The 13,622-nt window shown below is 46.6% G+C and overlaps 1 long non-coding RNA gene across 1 annotated transcript; it reads left to right on the top strand.

The window, feature by feature from the left end:
- Positions 1-3,399: 3,399 nt before the first annotated feature.
- On the top strand, positions 3,400-13,236 carry LOC149993962 (uncharacterized). The gene is made up of 3 exons (XR_016507735.1): positions 3,400-3,566; positions 11,877-11,943; positions 13,031-13,236. It is a non-coding gene; the product is annotated as an uncharacterized LOC149993962 (long non-coding RNA).
- The last annotated feature ends 386 nt before the right edge of the window (positions 13,237-13,622 follow it).

Below are 13,622 nucleotides of genomic sequence, written 5' to 3'. Positions count from 1 at the left end.
GCCATCTGTACATGTCATATGAACATGTTGGCACGGGGAACATTTGAACACGGGGTATAAGCAGCAAGTTAAAGGGTGTTAATCTCAGAACTGAATTTTAGCCAATGGAATGTTCCACTTGTTCATTACCACTTCTGCATACCTACTATGTTCTAACACTGTGGTAGATCCAGGGAAGCAACCATGAATACGACATATTCCCTGCATTTAACGAAGTCAGTGTTGGGCCAAGGCCTGCAGAGAAAGCTTAGAGCTCAGCATCTACTGTACAGACAGAGGCATAAACAGACCAGTTCATCACAGCACAGGACGAGGGAAAGGCCAGGTTCTGTGGGACCACAGGGGGGCCATCCCTAACCACGCCTGACAGAGGGTGGGCAAAGTCCAGGAAGGCTTCCTGGAGGAAAGGGGTATTGCGGTTGAGCCCTGAAGGAAGAGAGCTCCAGGCAGGGTTGCGGGAAAGAGCAAAGACAAGGGAGGGCACAGAGCGTTGGGCTTCTGCATGTCGTTTGAGAGGAGCAGGAGGAGTGTGCGCAGAGATGGGAAAGAGAAAGGAAGCGGGGGCCAAGCTGCGGTGCGCGTTTCATACGCCCGAGAAGCCCGCGCTGCGTTTGCCTTCACCTGATCAGGTGTGTGTTTGAGGGGTATCACTTTTGGTGGCGGCGTGGGAAGTGCATGGGAGGCCAGCAGGATTGGGTGGTTAGAGACTAGTAAGGTGATTTTTGCAAATGATTGTCCGGGTGAGAGAGCCGGTGCCTGACCTAAGGCAGTGGCCGCAGAAGGGAGCTGATGGGAGACACTAAGGCGCTAGAAGTAAAAGGACTTGGTGACTGGTCACACATGAGGGCCAAGGGAGAGCACGTCAGCAGGGGGTTCCGAGGGCTTCAAGGACCAGGTCATGGTGGCGGTGACTGGGGACGGGTCTAGTGCGGAGGAGAAGAGGCCGCGTGGGCGGGCCGAGCGGTCGGCGGTAAGGTGCTAGGGGACCGTCCGAGGCGTGCAGAACTCGCAGTTTAGTAGCAGGCAGGGCGTTTAATATTCTTTCACGGTGGTGTATGTTCGAGTCTCTTAAAGGCCCCATTGCTCAAAAATGGGCTTTCTTTCAGGATTACTTTTTTTTTTAATCGCGTGGTATGGCTGTAAACGGTCTTGTGAAAAGCAAGTCGGAGCTGAGCTGTTCAGTATTACCGGGCATCATTTCTTCTGAAAAAGCTGGGCCTCAGGTGACGTAAAGTAAGGGACGCGGGAGTGGCGCTAGCTCTCGTCCCCCAAACGTTTCAACGAATTCAGTGCACTGAATTTCACCTGCGCAGAGCAGGAAGGTAGAGCCGGGCAGAGCACTGCCAAGTTCTCAGAAACCTGATGCATTTGGATGGCACCGTATGCGTAAGTAATTCGTATGTAATGTTACCTGGACCTTGTTACCCCGAACATCCATTTCCCGAGTGCTCAGCGCGTTCTCGGTACACTGGGTACTAGACAGCATTGCCGCGGAGTGGGAGCCGCTGCACCCATGGGTGATGGTCTAGCTGACGGGTTAGAAACCCCGAAGGTGGGTCCTTATGATAGTCCTGTCGGTGTCTGCTTAGTATACTTGACGTACATGGGGAGGCCGACTGTGACTCTCAAGTCCCTTAACAATAAGTATTGACACCTCCGGAGGCGCTACACGGTCCACAGGAGGGAAAAACAGAAAGGACTCCGCGCGGCCTTGACCTTCTACCTGCTGAGGGGGCCGTGGTGGGACGGTTTCTCCAAGCATGGAACCGGGGCGTGTGCAGACAGTATCTCCTGGCTGTTCCTGAGCGGCTAAGGAGTAAAGACTTCTTTGCCTAAAGGGGTAAGGACAAAAAAAAAAAAAAGAAAAGAAAAGAAGTTGCAATTGTATACACAGGTTTTAGAGTTAGAATGAAACCAGAACCTAGTGATTCCTGGAAATTTTGACTTGGAACACTTGGCATCCTCTGAGAAGCAGAGAACTAAATGCAGATTTTTAAAAATTTTAAAACCAAGTGAGATTATTTTTTGTCCAAACCACAATACATTATTTCTATACTTTTCCCGCTGTCCCCCATTTTTCAGGGGAATGGGGGTCCCCTCTCCTGTCTATCTAGCTTTTCTCTTTTCCATTTCTTCCCTCTCCTCTTTATCTTAAAATTCCGCCTCTTTGCTTAACCTCTTTTCCTCGGTTGCACCCGTTCTAAAATCTCCCCTCTTGTCCCCATCTCCCCCTGCAAGCCCCACCCTGAATAGTTCCCCCCTTGACTGCGGAGCTTCCGGGAAGATGCGTTGGTAGAAGTGTCTTTCTGTTCGTTTCCCTCCACTTGCTTTCCCTTTGCCCCCATGCGATCTGGCTTTCTAGTTCTCCTAAGGCCCGGGTGCTCAGTCGGGGGGTTTGCAGTTTGCCCTACTCAACCTGTCTGTGCGGGCGGCGGTGTTTTTGGCCCCGGAGATGCCCATCAGTGACCCTGAGCTGGCACATCAGTATCACCCGAAGTCCATGGTCTGCATTAGGGTTCAGTCTTGGTGTTGTGCCTTCTAGGGTTTGGAGGAATGCATGACGTGTATCCACCAATGTAGTACCATAGTACCCTGAAGGACGGTTTTGCTGCTCTAAAAATCCCCTCTTCTCTGCCTATCTGTCCCTCCCTCCTCACTAATCCCTGGCAACACTGATTTTTTTCCTTTCTCCATAGTTTTTTTGCTTTTTCTAGAATGTCATGTAATTGGACTCACACAGTACATAGACTTTTTCCAGATTGGATTCTTTTACTTAGTAGTATGTGTTAAGGCTCCTCCATGTCTTTCCATGCTTGATAGTCTGTTTCTTTTTAGGGCTGAGTAATATTCCATTGTCTGGGATGGACCACAGCTTACCCAGTCACCTAATGATGGACATCTTGGTTGCTGCCAAGTCTTGGTGATTACAAAGCTGCTATAAACAGTTGTTTGTACAGATAAAAGTTTTCAACACATCTGGGTAAAAACCGAGGAGCACAATGGATCACGGGGTCATTCAGACTTGGCCGCTCAGATATTCAATATGCATAATTACTTAGTTTTTGTTCCTTTTTGTCAATTGAGAGAGGTGTTAGAATCTCCCACCGTGATTGTGGATTTATCACATAAGTACATTTATTTTACCTTCACTTATTCCTTTACCTAGGCTCATCCTTTCTTATGTAGATATGAGTTTCTGAACTATATAGTTTTTCTTTTCTCTAAAGGATTTTTAACACTTCTTGCAAGACAGGTCTACTGTTAACAAATTCTCTCAATTTTTGTTTTTTCTAAGAAAGTCTTTATTTCTCCTTCATTTGTTTTTTGTAGAGTATAATCACATTTTTAATTAATTAATTAATTTGTTTGTTTGTTGTTTATTTTTAGAGAGGGGGAAAGGAGAAAGAGAGGGAGAGAAACATCACTGTGTGGTTGCCTCTCACTCGCGCCCCCAACTGGGGACCTGACGTGCAATCTAGTCATGTGCCCTGACTGGGAATCGAACCAGTGACACTTGTCCTTCATTTTTGATGGATAATTGTTTAAGGGTACAGAATTCTAGATTGGTGAGTTTTTTTCTCTTTCAACTAAATACTTCACCCTTTTCTGCTTGGATGATTCTAAGAAATCAGATATAATTCTTATCTTTATTCTTCTGTACATAAGGTTTTTTTCCTCTGGTTTCTTTTGAGATTTTTTTCTTTATGTCTGCATTTCTGCAATTTAAATGTAATACGTCTATGTATAGTTTTCGTGGGCTTTTTTCCTTTGCATTTACCCTGCTTGTTGTCCTCAGTTTCCTGGATCTGTGGATTGGTATCTGACATTAATCTGGGGAAATTCTCAGTCATTACTGCTTCATATATTTCTTCTGTTCCTTTTTTCTACTTCCGGTCTTCTCATTATGCATATGTACAGCTTTGGTACTTAACCCACAGTCCTTAGATATTCTGTTCCGGTTTTTTTTTTTTTTTTTTTTTTCAGTCTTTTTTCTCTTTTTAGGTTTAGAGGTTTCTACTGAGATGTCTTCAAGCCCAGAAATTCTTTCTGCAGCCAATGTCTAGGCTGCTAATAAGCCCACCAAGGGCATCCTTAACTTCTGTTACAGCGCTTTTGCCCTCTAGCATTTCTTTTATTCATTTTTTTCTCCTTACAATCTCTACCTCTCTGCTTATATTACCCATCTGTTCTTGCATGCCGTCTACTTTACCCACTCGAGTTTCTATCATTTAATCATTGTTGCTTCAAATTTCTGGTCTGGGAATTCCAACACCCCTGTCATATCTGAGTCTGGTTCTAAAGCTTGCTCTGTCTCTTCAAACTCTGCTTTTTTGCCTTTTAGTCTGTCTTGTAATTTTTTCTTGGTAGCCAAACATGGTGCCCCGTGTAAAAGGAACTATTGTAAATAGGCCTTTAGTAACGTGGTGATACGGGCATGGTGGGTGGGGAAGCATTCATTCGCCCTATGATCGGGTCTCAGTCTTTTAGGGACCCCGTGTCTCTTGCCTGAACCTCAAAAGTGCCTCTCTGTCACCAACCCCCTGCCCTGACCCCCCCTTGGGTGGGACAGGATGGCTGCAATCGCCCAGAGTTGCATATTTCCCTTCCTCTCTGGGGAAGGCCAGAGCCGGCTGGGACTGGGTATTTCTCTTCCCCCAGATCACTTGGGCTCCAATGACACCCCAGCAGGTTAGGCGCGGTTAAACTAGCTTCTCCTGAGAGCATGTCCTGTTAAGAAGAATAGAATGCTCTGGCACTTCGCAAAGGGATCCCCCACCCCCACCCCCGTCTGAAGCTCAGGGGAATTCTCTGTTCTTCACTGTGAGAAGCTGGTTGAACTCCTGGAGGGGAAATTCACCGAAGTGTGGGGACCTCCTGTGACTGCACCCCCTGGAGTTTTTTTACTCTCAGAGGTGTCCACTCTGAGCCTCCAGCAATTCGTCAATTATAGTTTAGGTTCTCCTACCCCCACCCCAACCACCACCCTGCATTGGTTCCCATGGAGCTAGGTTGTGATTCTCTGTACTCACCTGTCTGTCTCTACAATTGGGGGGAGGAGCAGGGCGTCAGTGGTTTGTCCTGTGATCTCACTCCTCTTACGGATCTTATGAGATTTGTCGATTTTTCAGTTTGCTCACCTTTTGTGGTTAGGGTGGCATGGTGGGTGACTCCCCAGAAATGAGGTGTCCACAAACCATTTTTTTATCAGCCTGTGACAGCACTGAGAAAGCACTTCGGAAGTCTTATAGTAATCTGACGTCTCTGTGATATCCAGGCCCACGAATCTGTGTTTTACAGACGGGTTGGCCCACAGAACTCAGTGGCAGGGGCACGGAGCGTGGAGTGGGCCAACAAGTAACGGGTCCTTCACTGCAGACACACGGGGAAGCGTGGGACCAGGAAGCAGTCAAGAAAATGATGGTTTGGGGTGGGAGCTATACCATTTCTGTGGCTTTCCAGACGTTTCTCTGAGTTCCCAGGGCAAAGAGGCCAAACCGCCTGGCCTGCACGGGGAAGGATGATTAGGGGTTTTCAGAGCAGAAGGGGTGGGGGGCGGGGCGCACAGCAGCAAACGGGACCGCACAGCCGTCTCCGCCCCCTCCCCCGCGTCCCTGCTGTCAGAATGCCCTTCCTCAAACGGAGAGCCCTCGTGGCACACCCTTGCTAAGAGCCCCTAAGGACTCCTCCTGCCTGACACTTCTCCGCGTCTCGGTGCCATTCACACGGCCACTCACCACCTGCCCGGAGACGTCTCCAGCTTTGTTTTCTACCACCGCGGCCCCTGCGCCCCCCTCTCCCAGCAGCTGGTTTTCCCAGAGACCCCCGTGCGCCCCGCCACCCTGACACGTGTGCTTCTCCCGCCTCTTCTGTCTGCGGGGCCTTCCCTCCGCTCACCCTGTCCCGGTGAGGTCCCGCGCAGCCTCTGACGTCCTCTTCCTTGAGGCTTTTCTGTCCTTGACATCCAGTGCCCAGTGCCCGGGTGGGGCCGGCCCAGGGGCGCGGGCGGGGCTGCGTGAGCGCAGAGCAGGAAAGGGAACTGAAATTCAGCCACACGTCTGATAATTCCACGGCCCTGTCTTCGCGGGCGTCTCGCAGCTGGAAAGGGGGTGCGTCTTAGGCCAGTCGGTGGGAGCGATTACCAAGTCACACTGAAACTGGCGTGTGGGCATCTCAGGATGGGGGTGTGGGGGCAAGATCGGAGGTCGGGGGAAGTAGCTTTCCAGGGTAGAGTCAGGTTTCTGGGATGTCCCTCCTCAGAGAGAGACCCCCTAAAGCAGGTCGTGGCAAACTTCCCTCCAGGGCCACGGAGGGAGTATTCTAGGCTTTGTGGGCCACACGACGTTGCCACTATTTTGTTATTGCCACGCAAAAGTAGCCGTAGACAAGTGGGTGTGGCTGGGATCCGCTTACACTTTTACCAACGTCTTCTGGAAACACTTAGGAAAACTGGCTGCAGGCTGGATAGAGCCCAGGGGCTGTAGTTCGCGGGACCTGCTCCAAGGAGAGGGAATGTCCTCCTTCTTCTGCCCTGTCTCTAAATAGCCTTTCAGGGCCTTGCTAAGTTTACCTTTAGGGTTTCTAAATCCCCTGATTTTTCTTCTCTAAAATAACATAAATAACGAGGAGTCTGCTCCGACGTGCCAGTCCATTGCAGCGACATGGAACGTGGAGCAGAAGACTCAGGGCACGCAGCGAACACGGTGCAGGTGTGTGTGCCATTAATATGCAACCCGGTTCCTTATGAGACAGACAGAGGGCTTCTTCCTCTGGAACTCTCTAAGGACTAAAACTTGGCCGTAAAGAGAACTTGTCATTTCTGCAGTGTCTGCCTGGGTTTTCGTGGGCTGTGTGGATTTGGGGCATGGAGAGTGGAGTGGGGTAAGGCTGGGGTCCTAGAGGATACCGGTGTCCCTGGTCTAGTAGAGTGTCTAGAATTTACAGCCCAGGGGGACAAACAGCAAAGGTCACTAATATCTTTGAGCTAACAGAGCGGGTGACAGTAAGGCAGTGTATAAATTAAGCCAGTAGACAATAAAGGCAAACTTGCCTGCTTCTTTGAGCACATACTCTATAAAATGCCCACACCGAATAGCCACATCAACTGAAATCTAAAACAATGGGGCTGCTAAAACCCAGACATGATCAGCACCGGGGACGGTGAAGAAGGCTCGTTAATGATGCGTATAGACCTTGTGACCTCGCTCTGCCCTCACAGTGCCAGGGGAACCGTGAGGCTGGGGCTCTGACTTTGTCCTTGTCATCCTCCAGGGCTTTGTTGAGTTTCTTCAGGTTAGCGCGGTCTCCTACTCCGTAAGCCAACCAGAACTGGGCATTCTTCACCCGGCAACGTTGGCCCCAGAAGCCGTCGGAGTTGACCTGTGCTTCATAGCCAAGAGTGGCATGCTTTCCTTGAAAATCTCAAACTCCTCTCTTTCTCTTTGCTTACGCCTTACATGTCTAAACACCACCCCCAGGAAAAGCCGGTGTTATTCCCAATATCTTCCATCTTCGATTTATATGACATCCAAACCACTTGTGAATTCTATTTGAAGGCAGCCGCAATTTATTGAGCACCTACCATGTCTTTATGATATAAGAACAGATAAGAATGGTGTAGAAAATTCCTTGATCATCACACAGATGCCTAAGCTTTGTGTGTTTTCCTGTAGCCTCTTCTCATGAGTGTAGAATATATGTGTAATCCGATTTTATCAATGGGGTTTAAGTTAGCAACTTTAAACCCCTTTTCTCACTATTTACCTTCGGACATTTAGCTTTTCATTTTGAAGGTCCAATTTGAATAAATTTATCAATTTTGAAAATAACTAGTTCTGGTTTATTCTGATGTCATGGGTTTGGTTATTGACTTAATTTATTATACTTGTCTTTTTATGACATGCATAGTTTCAGTGGAGACCCTTAAGCTAAGCTATATTAATTTACACCATGGGTACATTAACTATAAAACTATCTAAGTACAGTAAAACCATGCTAATCCGGAACCCTGTGGGTTATTCAAGATAGCCACGTTTTTAAGAATTAATATTAACTATTTGTGATGGAAACCTTTTTAAAATGGGTCATAACTTTCCCTTTTATCTTGAAAACTATCACAGTCTCATTGAACTTTGATAGTGACTCATGGATACCAGTAATAATTGATTCTATAGCTCATTAAAGGACTTGAGTGTTTTGTATTGGTTTTTAAAACAATATTCATTGGCATTTGTTAAAATAGTTCTGTTTCGTTGCTATCAGCCGCATTCCCTCTGGTCTTGCCTGTCATCCGCCCGCTGCCCTTCAGATTGCTGCTTTTATGCTTCGTGGACTTAGAGACCAGGTAATGGAGCTTATTGGAATACAGGGTGGGGCAAAAGTAGGCATACAGTTCACATGGAAAATAATACAGTAATTAATAACAGTGCAAGAAGAAACCCCATGTTTCACATCCTCACAGCTATAAACCTGCCTTTGCCCCACCCTGGGAGGCAGGCATGATGAAGGCCCTCCCAGGCCCAGGAACGGGGCAGTTGTATATTAATTTGTAAGCAGCTCTTGTCTCCCTGAAAGTCCTGGTTTACTGACATGTCAGTTCTCTGTGTGTCTTATCCAAACGGGTGATGCGATGGGGGAAACCTGTTGTAGCTTCTCCCCTCAACGTGCTCCTACTTCACAGAGCTCCACGGAAGCCCGGGACAGGGGACCTCGGGGCCTCATGTCTGGGAACTAAGGCTGCTCGTGGGACAATCTTCAGGAAGAAAGGTTGAAAACAGACTTCATTTTAATTTCATAGTTTATTAAATGATGCCTATAGGGTAATAATGTCCTGCTAATTTCCCTTCTTTATTCTATTAGTTCTTTTTCCCTTAAAAAAAAAACAAAAAAACGCCAAACATATATTCTTTTGGCTTGTAATTTATTGTGGCTAAAGCTAAAGCCTTAATTCTTAAAAAAAAAGAAAAGGAAAAAAAAAGCACCTCTAGTCAACACTGTAGAATCCCTAATGCTTCCTAATGATTCTTTTTTAAATGCACGTTAATATGGATGTGTTACATACCTTTTTCTGCTTTCAATTCTTGCACAATAAAACAATGAAACATGCCTTGTTAAAGTTGCTGGCAGGTGAATGCTAGATAGGCCGTGGTGCTTCGTAGCCTCTCTCTGTGTTTATTGTTTTCTCATTGGATTTTCAGAACGACCCAGGAATTATATTGTCCCCCATTTAGAACCAGGAGACCAGAGGTCCAGAGGCATCCGGTGACTTGCCCAAGGTCGTACCCTTGTTAATGTCCCTGGTCCCATACTTCCAGGACCAGTGGATTTTCCCCACTAGCTCCCACTGGTAATCATATTGGTAGGTAACAGGTGAGACTTAGTTCTCCATGTGCAGACATATCAGTATTCAATGTGCAGACTGGGGCTGCCACCTCCTCTGAGAATATGAAGTATCCGATCTCCCAGAGCAAGGGGGAAGGGAACTTGGCTGGCATGTGATCCCAAGGGGGAAGAGGTCTCTCCTCCTCAGCTATCAACGATCCTTTTGCTCCTGGGGTGGGGCGAACATAACCCATTGGGGACCTGAGAGTTGTCAACTGGTCCGTTGGGTGCACTATTTTGGGGACCCTAGGACTAAATATAGTGGCTTTAGTTACGTTGACCTTAAACAAATAGCCAGATATTTCTACAGAAAAAATGGGTTTATTTGGGAACAAGAAAGAATTGCAATTTGGGACATGTAGTCTAATAGCAAGCCACATGCAAGTTCTGAGAACAAAGGAGAGAAATGTTCTTTTACAGACTTGGGAGGAAATACTGTGAGTGAAGAATCTATTGGAGGAAACTGAAAGTTTGAAGTCTAGTGGCTTTTCACTGGCTATGTTATCGCAGTTTCCCATTGGCTGAGCTGCTATGGGGTTAGGAGGGATCTTTTCCTCCCCTTGCTGAGGTGGTAATGTAGTATCACTTCCTGTGCAGATGCAAGGCACTTCTCTTCTTGATGGGGTCAGTGGTGTGCATGTGAGAGAGTTCTTTCTTCTACTCCACCGACTCCATTTTAAATGAGGTTAATGTTTCTTAATTTTCACATTTCCCCCTTTTGATCAAAATCTTTCTCCAAAAGCGCTGCTGATCAAGAGTCAGATTTTTCTGGATTCAGAGGCCTTGTGTCCCTCAATGCCAGGAAGGACCTTTCCTGGGAGTCATGTCCCACTTTGGAGAAAAAGTACACAGCTGGGAAACCTATTGTGGTTCCATTTGAGTAACAAAAGGGACGGGAGGGTGATCTTTCAGGCATTTTTCCGCTAAGTCTGTAGCTGAGAAATTGAAACCAGCTAAGGAACACTCAGAACTAAACGACTTAAATGCTTTGGGAAGACACAATGCAGGAATAAAACATGAAGCAATTGAAAAGTATAGTCATCTCAAAATAAATGCTTTGGAACAAAATATCAATAATAGGTATATAGGTTGCAAAATCAGAGACTATCAGTTAATAGTCCAGATGAAAGACAGTTTTCTATAAATGTTAAACCTTCTACTGGCCTGGTCTGACCATCACGGGAAAGCTGTCTCATCAGGTGTCATCTGCTTCAGTCTTGGAAACCTTCACCTTCAGGTCACCAGATGGTATGCAAGTCCTGTCAGGGTCAGAAACTTTGTTTAGATGTGTTACGTGAGTCCGAGAGTATTCAGTGCAGTTTGGTGGCACAGGTGCTGGTTAGCAGTACCTAAGAAGGGTCAGCCAGGAGGTGACCTGTCAGTGTTAGGCTTCGTGAGGGGCTTTGTCAGCAACAGAGCAGGGGGCTCATGTAATTACAGCATGAAAGAGCCGTGTGAGGAGCAGCTAACAGAAGGATTTTGTAGAAAGTGAGGTGGCTGACTGAAAAGTGTTGAGTGAGATGAGAATTCAGGAGGCCTGTGAACAAGGAACAGACTGACAGTGACCAGAGGGGAAGGGGGGGAGGGAGGAGGGGGGAGGGGGAAAGAAGAGGAAGGGTCTAGTATAAATGACACGTGGGCATGGGCAACAGGGTGGGGATGGACTGGGTGGGGGGGGGGACAGGGGAGAGCAATGGGGGAAAAATGAGACAACTGTAATAGAACAACAATAAACATTTTTTTTCTACAAAAAACTAAATAAAATAAAATATATTGTGGCCAAATAATACAACATAAAACTTTCCATTAAAAAAAAAAGGAATTCAGGAAGCCTTTCATGGCATGGGGTACACTGACCTCAGTCGCCTTGACCAAAGAGCAGCGGCAGTGGTGCTAGTAAGGCTAGGGGTACTCCCTGTGCTACGAGGTCCAGTTGTTGGCTACAATACCCTGTGGTTGGATGGTGGTCCCCTGTTTTGGGTGAGTACCCCAAGAGCATTCCCTCCTTTTCATATACAAGAAAGGAAAGGGGGAATCTAGTCATTGAGACATCTGAAGGCAGATGGGTATATTAAACTCTGAAGCTTTCAAGGCGATGTCATCCCGTTCTTCCCATAAAATTAGGTCAGGGTTGTCATTCTTTAGTGACACATATGACACATTCAGAGGTCTGGCCATAAGGGATCCAGTCTGGGCAATAACCAACTAGCCTGTGGAGATGCTGTACGTAGTTGATGCTTACTTTGGGTTTTGGGAAACTTAGAACATCATGAAGCCTATCTGGATCTAGGTGAATCCCTGTTCTGATATTAGATGCCCTACATGTCAAACTTGGGTTTGGGCAAACAGCAATCTTTCCTTGGCAATCTATGTCCCTTAAAGGCTAAAAGCTTTAGCAAGAGGATGGTGTCATCCTGAGGGTGATTTGGGAAGAGCAAAGGAGCAAGTCATGCACTTACTGTAACATATTAAGCCCTATGGAACTTTCTATCACCCAGATCAGCCTTCAGGATCTGTGAGAAATAGGACGGGCCCTTGGTGCAGCCCTGAGGCGTTACTGCCCAGGTGAATTGTTTTCCTTTCCAAGCGAGGGCAAAAGGTGTTGGCTAGCTTTATCAACCAGAATGCTGAAGAATGCATGGCATAAACCAATGGCAGCAAAGAACTTGCTTTTAGTTGGGACAGATGATAGTATAGCACTAGCAACAGCAGGATATGGAGAGATAATAATGCTGTGCGTGCTCAGAGGTCCTGGACAATCCTCTACCCTTGGCCTTTGAGTTTTCTCGAAGGAAAGATAGGAGCATTACAGGGACTAGTGCAAGGGATAACGAGGCCCTGAGTCTTGTAGTCATTTATTATGCGACTTCTTTGCTTATGGGGTATTGATTGATTTTGAGAAGAGATGTTGAGAGAGCTGTTTCAATCTTGATTGGAGGTGCACCGTAGGTTCTGCCAATATTAGTAGACGATCTTGCCCGTAAAGACAAAGCTGATTCAGAAAAGACAAATGATGGGTGCGCCCAGATTCAGCTACGGGCCTTCAGAAATGGAGCAAATAAAGATGTCAAGGGGTCATTTAATTCACCTGATGGGCTATTTTGATGGCTACTATCAAATTCTAGAATTATTTGCCCCCTTGGGGAGAAAGAAATTTCAGCATGATAGTTTTCTAAGAAGTCTTGGCCTAATAAATGAAGGGAAGTCAAGGAGCTAAGGAGAATAGGGCCCATGTCTCTCAAAGGGGCCAAATTAAAAGGGATCGGTTCAGAGACTGTAACCTGTAGGGGTTTATCAGAGACCCTCCAAGGCAGGGCTGCTTCAGAGCAGTGGCGCTGAGCACCAACAGTGTAGTAAGGACAGAGAGAGATTCATTCCCAAATCTAGACAGTTGTTTCTTTGGGCTGGTTAAGAGGAGGATGGGGAAGAGCCGCTCTGGTTCCTGGGAGTCCCATCATTGGGAATTAGGCGGACATTGGTAGGGCTAGCTGGAAAGCCAGAGGCACCTAAAGCGCTCAAGCTCATGACCATCTCTTTTCCAGCGCCTGGCTCTGCAATGACAGCAGAAACTCAGAGGTTTTGGGTTTGAATAAGGACCTTTGTTTGCCAAGCTGAAAATGAAGAATTTTAGTATTTTTTTTTTTTCTTTTAGGTGACTCATCTAGGGTGCGAGCAAGCTGGTTTGCCAAACAGAGCAAAACTGCGGTGGACATGGTCTTTCATTTCATCCTGGTCCTATTCACTAGAAGAGAAAGGTCTCAGTTCATCCCATTAATAAACTTAAAAGCTATGTGAGTGGAAGCAGCATCTGAAGGAAGACCAGAATTTTCTCTGGAAACAGCCTGAGGTCAACTATAGTAGTCGTAAGTAGGTTCATCACATTTGTGAGCAAGCCTACGTTTTTTTTCCAACCAACGGGCTTTGCAAAAGCCCTTGGAATTGCCCAGTGAGGTTGCTTAGTGATTGCCCAAGCTTGATCGTATAATAAATAAGACTCCAGGTTCGTCTCTGGTTATATAGCCGTCCCTCTCCATATCGCGGTTCACTGATCACGGCCTCACTGTGTCGCGGGGTTTTAAAAAATATTATATTTAATTATTTATCGTGGATTTTTCACTATATCGTGGGATTTTGTGGTAGTAACCCTCGCGACCTGCAGGATATAAGTCAGAGAAATCAGGCTGATAACTTTGAATGACCGTATTAAATTCCTCAGCAAATCAGTGGGGATTCTCTGTTACTTT

The sequence above is a fragment of the Furipterus horrens genome, unplaced genomic scaffold (genome assembly GCF_987537825.1).
Source record: "Furipterus horrens unplaced genomic scaffold, mFurHor1.1.pri manual_scaffold_13, whole genome shotgun sequence".
Lineage (NCBI taxonomy): Eukaryota > Metazoa > Chordata > Mammalia > Chiroptera > Furipteridae > Furipterus > Furipterus horrens.
Note: the sequence above shows the minus strand (reverse complement) of the source record. Positions and strands in the feature narration are given on the sequence as shown.